Source organism: Empidonax traillii, unplaced genomic scaffold, assembly GCF_003031625.1.
Source record: "Empidonax traillii isolate 1590-97213 ecotype Southwest subspecies unplaced genomic scaffold, ASM303162v1 scaffold42:size1813164, whole genome shotgun sequence".
Classification (NCBI taxonomy): domain Eukaryota; kingdom Metazoa; phylum Chordata; class Aves; order Passeriformes; family Tyrannidae; genus Empidonax; species Empidonax traillii.
Window position 1 is genome coordinate 1,176,100 of NW_020955235.1, and position 6,000 is coordinate 1,182,099.

Consider the following 6,000-nt stretch of genomic DNA (forward strand, 5'->3'; position numbering starts at 1 on the left):
TGATTTACAGGTGGTTTTTTTCTTGCATATAGAAACGTTCTGTGAATGAGGGATTCTGTAATTTGACCAGTCCTATCTGAGCCCCAACAAGGAGAAGGAAACATCCTCAAGTGGTTTCTGCAAGTTCTCTCATTTGTAGGTGACTGTTAAAAATGCCATAAAGTTGTTATTAATAGAATTATAGTTGGATTGATCCAAGATAAAGGATCACTATGCTACTCTTCCTAAGAAATTTAACAACTCTATAACAGTTCTTTTTTGCCTAGTACTCCACTAAGGTGCTATCTGCCTTATTTTAATTTTTTAGAACAACATTCAGGTTCTGAACTATCCCAATTTGATTAAACATGCCCACATTATTAGCCATTCTGTAAAAAAAATCTGCAAAGGAGCACACTGCCCTGAAGTCAGGCGCATTTGGCAGATTTCATACGAACTTGGTAGTAATTATGATCTCCATCAAGTGAGACAGGGAGTGAATAAGATATTTAACACTGTGTGATTTGACTGTGAAAACCTTTTCAACTTGTGGTTTCAGTTTCTGGGTTTCAGTGTTATTAAAATGTTTATGTGGATACATGTTAAAAGAAATAATTGTCCTTTCCTCCACACACACTATTTTTTTAATCTCAGGGAATTTTCTCTCTGTTTATTGTCTGCTTTCCAGAGATGGATGCTTTAACCACCATAGAGAGAGCAGAACCATAAATATCCCTTTCTAGCATAGGAGCTGCAGTTACAGGGTAGTGAAATCTATCTCACTCATATAGATGCAATCTATCTGCATCAGAAAATGACCCAGAATCTTCTACTCATAGTGACTAGACTCAATTATGTTTTTAATTTAGGTGATGTGATGCATATATTCCATGTGGTACAGGTCTTTCTTTGTAGTTCTTATATGAATAAATTGTTTTCTCTTTACTAAATATTAGATTCTTGTATGATTTATGTAACACTTGGGTTTTTAACATCTCTAGTTTAACTCAGTGGAGAGAGCCCCAAATACTCATGTATAGGCTATGTCAATACTCAGGGTAACTACTATGCCTGAACATCTTCTAAATTTTGTAATATCATTTTCTCATGATAGTCCACCAACCACCAGAAAGGCATTCTCAGAAAGTGAGGATATTAGCCATAAGATATCGAGACTGTTGTAATTATTAGGATAGAAGTCCTTTTAAAATCTCAAGGTACAACTTCTACAAATCTGAAAGTTACCTTACAAACTCTGAAGGGTAAAGGTAACAAGAGAATAAATTTGACAGTGTTTCATGTGCAATTGCACTCGATTCAGTCGGGTATGAGACTTCTGGGAAAGTTGTTATTTGTAATTATTATTTTAAAAATTGTAATCCATTACATAACAGTCATGATCTTATTTCTAGGTTGGTGTTGTATGAAGCTTATATCTCGAAGTTTAGTATTTACTAGATATGTTTGTGAGATCTATTAGTAGATCTCACGTCTTGTTTCATATGCCTTTCCAAGGTGCTACTTCTTGGAGAGAGGAGTAGTAGGAATGAGAGGGTAAGACCATTTTTTCAGAATGCTGGAGTAATGTCTCTAGTCCAGTCAAGAATACGAATGTGATTGATGACTTTGCAGTGATGTGGAGGGCAAAATATCAACATGCTGTAATAAGGATTTTTTGAAAGCTCAGAAATTTGGCACCTGTGATAAGCTACCATATCATTAAGAAATTAGGTTTGTTTTCCAAACTGCTCTGAAATTGAACGGTTCCTGCAAATAGTAGCTGTCCCAAATGTGTTTATTGTGAGCCTGTCTATACAGCATGTTACTGTGCCGTGTGGTGTGAACCTTGAAAAAGCTGATTCGGGTACCAGAAACAACCTAAGTGTGACAGATCCGTGGTCTCTGCATGCTTGAAAAATCCAGGTAAAGATGTCTGCTGAGATCTTGTTCCCATACAGCTAGGTTGTTTCCCTACCGAAGGCAGCTCACACGGAAAGCTTATGTGGTGTCTCTCCACTCTGCTACAGTCTATGAAGGAGACATCTGATACATGGAGTCTGACATAGCAAAGGACTAGGTGCTTCTTTCTTTTATTTCCATTTGGTTGGTTGGTTGGTTGGCTTTTGGTGTTTGTGTGTTAGTTTAGCCAATAAACATAGGTGTGACAACCCTTGAGATGTCCTCCCTCCCAGTTTTGTAATTACCATGTAATTATTTGCAGAGCAGACTGCAGGGAGGGAAGAGCATGCAGGGTGCTGAGGAGTTCAGGTGACTCCTGTTGGAGAAGATGGCTCTACGCTTCCTTCCTCACCCTTTTCAAGTCCACATTGAACTGTTACCATGACAGTTGTTTTTTCAAATATGAACGGTCCTCCCATTTCCTTCTGCTTCCTCATTCCCACAAAGTGTGGCATGATATTTCTTGAAAAAGCACTCTCACCACAATTCTTGTAATGCTTGTTTTGTGCTGCAGGCAGAAAGTGAGGAGGATGGAAGAAAGAAAGAAGGGGAAGCAAAACACATCTAATAATTCTGAACATATTTTTCTCAAAAAAAAATTATTGTAAAAATACTGCAAAATTTGGCAACTCAATGAATCTAGCATTAATTTCCTATCTGGGTTAGCTTTTAACAAACTCAGCTGTCACTTTCTGTATGAGTGAGAACATTTTTAGTACTGTGGACCGAGCTGGCAACAAGTAAGCAGTAGTGTGAGACCATCAGCGGGCGCGTGGGAGACAGCAGCAATTTGGGAAGCCTAAAAGAGTGCCTGTGAGGTTGGCAAAGGGAAATCAATGTTATAAAAAGCATAGTAAAAATCTTTCTGGTTGTAAGAGATATTGCTGGAACAACTGTGCTGCTGACAGCATAATTTGGTTTTCTATTCTTCAACAGTTTCTGATCTTTGTATGTTATCTCTAGGATTTAAAGACAATTTCTTTTTTTCAATGCATTTGGAAATATTAATCTTTGGATTGAGGTAGGAATTTTACCCATAGTTCCAGAGGGCCACTTATTTAACATCTGTTTAAAAACAAGGAGGAGAGCAGGATGCCAGTTTTTGGAATCTCATAACTGGATCAAAAGGTCACTGCAGAAAGGAGCATTTTAACAAGAAATACCCAGTCATGGAAAATTTCCAAATAAATTTCCCAATAATTATATGTACTAGACATAAAAACAGATTAATGGTATTGAATCAGTTTGTACATAAATATGAAGACATATGGGGTAGCGTGGTCACATGAGCCACCTGCACATTAAATACATTATTAACATGGTTGCTGAATCTAGTCTTAAGTATCAGAGCGACTCCATGCTGCAAAAGCCCCAGTGAAAGCATCTGTATTAGCACTTTGTGGCAGAGAGGCTTTGATCTCACTATTCCTAAAAATGAATGCACCGTTCTTGAGTAAACCATGCCAGAACTGGCACTCTGGGTGAAATCCTGAAGTCAAGAAGAATATTTTCACTGCCTTTAGTAAGGCCAAACTTTGTTGACTGATAACAACCAATGACAGAATGGAGAGTTGGAGTAACAAAGTGATAGTTAATGAAGGGTACCCTAGAGGGTTGAGCTGAACAACACATCAGAAACAAGGGGAAGTGTCTTAGTCTCAAGTCTGTTGTGCTGTTCATAATGCTGGTGTAGTCCTCTGGTACTCAGTGTGTCAGGATAATCTATACTGGGAGCAAAGTTAGGAAGAATACAGAACAAAAAAAGCAATCTCAAAAAAAGGAGTTTTAAAGAGAAGCTGTGACTCCAGGAAGATACATTCAGGCTTTCCTGAAGGGAAAGAGGTGTGCCAGAGATAAATAAGTTGGGATTATAAGAAACATGAAAGTCATAGAAAGGAGGGGTAGGGGGAAAGGGCTCACTGTTTCCGAGGCAAACACACAACCTCATTATATAACTCCTTTTACAACAGGACATTAATTGCCCATTAAATATATGTACTGTGGAAAGTAAATATTCATCTTTTTGTGACCCAAGAATGCATATCACTGACTGAAATATTTTAGTTTCTAATGAGAGATTGACAGTATCCTGTATAAGGAAAAAAAGGTGTTTGAATTAAAATATTTTTGCAGGGAACACTTTCACCACTCCAGTGATACATGGTTTCCTATTTCCTTCCTCCTTTTATGGCTCCAAAAAATCATCCTGTATTTCCTCAGTTAAATGTATGGAGGAAAAGAAGGCTGAACATTTTACTGAAATTTTCATTCATGCTACAGAAGGTTCTTGGAGGTGTGATTCTTAGCATGAGGTAAGACATATCTGTATCTGCCCTGTTTCATGTCATATTATACTCTAAGTACTAGGAAGATGAAAAGGATTACAACTGGAACTGTATACTTTACAGATCAATTGTTTATTATAAAATTGGTTTTTTTTGGTTCAGTTCCTGAAGTCAGAACCTGACTTCAGTATAATAGAAAAGATGATAGAAACCAAAATCACTGCAGTCATAAGAAGTATTCTGTGCTCTGTTTTACTTGAAGAAGCATACTTATTGAAGTTTCTTCTTTGTAATGAGATTGTTTACCTTTTTTCTGTTCAGATGCTACCACCTTATGGTTGCATGCTGTGGTAAAGACCAGGAGAATATTCAGAATTAGTGGAGAATATACAGAAGTAGAGTGTACTCCAAGGAAATGAAATTATATATAAATAGCATAAAGTACCTGGGAAAAAGGAGTCCTGTAATTTTTTGGTGAACTTGGTTTTCCTCCAGAAAACGAGCTGAAATGAAAATCTATCCCCAAAATCTACATTACATTTGTTACCATTTTCGGTTGTCTTCAGGAAGGACACAGTCCAGGAGGTCTTGGAGCCAGACTTCTAGAAATAGCATGCTGCTAGAGTCTGACAGAAAAAAATTAGAATACTATCTACTGGTTCTGTAGCTAGCAGGGTCATTCCCAGACTTCATAAGTGCACACACTCAAAGGAGAAAATTGTGATAAAGGGTTAATATACTGGTGAATACTTGTTTATATCTCTATATTGTTACCACTAGGGTGTTGATGAGCCCATATTTATCCATAAGCCTCTAATTTACTGCCACTTTGCCCATGGTGTTGGAGAACCACGTTACTTTCTAGTATCTGATTGGGAGAAGCTGACCAGAATTTTAACAGAATCATTAGAGCATTACAATGAGCTTTGTGCTGCAATGAACCATGTTCTGTCTGAGGTATGCCATACAGCACATGTAAAGTTTCCTTACTGTTGGTACATGTAATACGTGCCTTGGCAAAGTTAGTCACTGATGTGCGAGTTCATTTCAAGGTGACCCGCAGGATTATTAAATAACCTCCCAGCTTTAGGGATATGTGCTGAGTGCCCCCAAAAAAGCCAGGCACTAAGGACAGTTTTAATATGAACTGTAACCATTTTTACTTCTAATGCTTCCAGGAGGTCTTCACCCCCTGTGAATTGTTGGCTCCTCTCTCAGGATGACCCACGGACCTGCTACTGGTCATGTCAAATCCACTGTACGCAGACTGTGGTTTGACCCATCAAGGTATTTTAAAACTCCTTCTTACAATGTTACAGTAGTTACAAACATTTTATATTTTATATGAATAGGAAATCAAAGCTATTAAAAAAATAAAAAACAAACAGAAAAAAGCAAACTCTGCATGTTAGGAACCTACACAGAGCTTTATGAAAGAGATTTATTTAATGCTGTGAACCTAGCCCCATATTTTGCAAAGGGATCATGTGAGGGACCAGCTATCATCTGCTTAATATATTCCAAGGGGTCACCTCATGTAGCAGCAGCTACTACTATGCAGTTAGAATTCAGAGGGTTTTGAGAAGAAAATGAAGGAGGTAGACAGGTAGAGAGAATGTAAATTTGCTAAAACTTCTTTTGGAAGAGTTTCTGCATCTTACAGATTTTATTTTTTGTGCTGAAGTGCTGGCTTCAGCACCAGTTCAGTTCTAATTATTTTAATTATTTATTAAATTATTTTTTCCTCAAAATTTGATGGACAGTTACTGTGTCATTT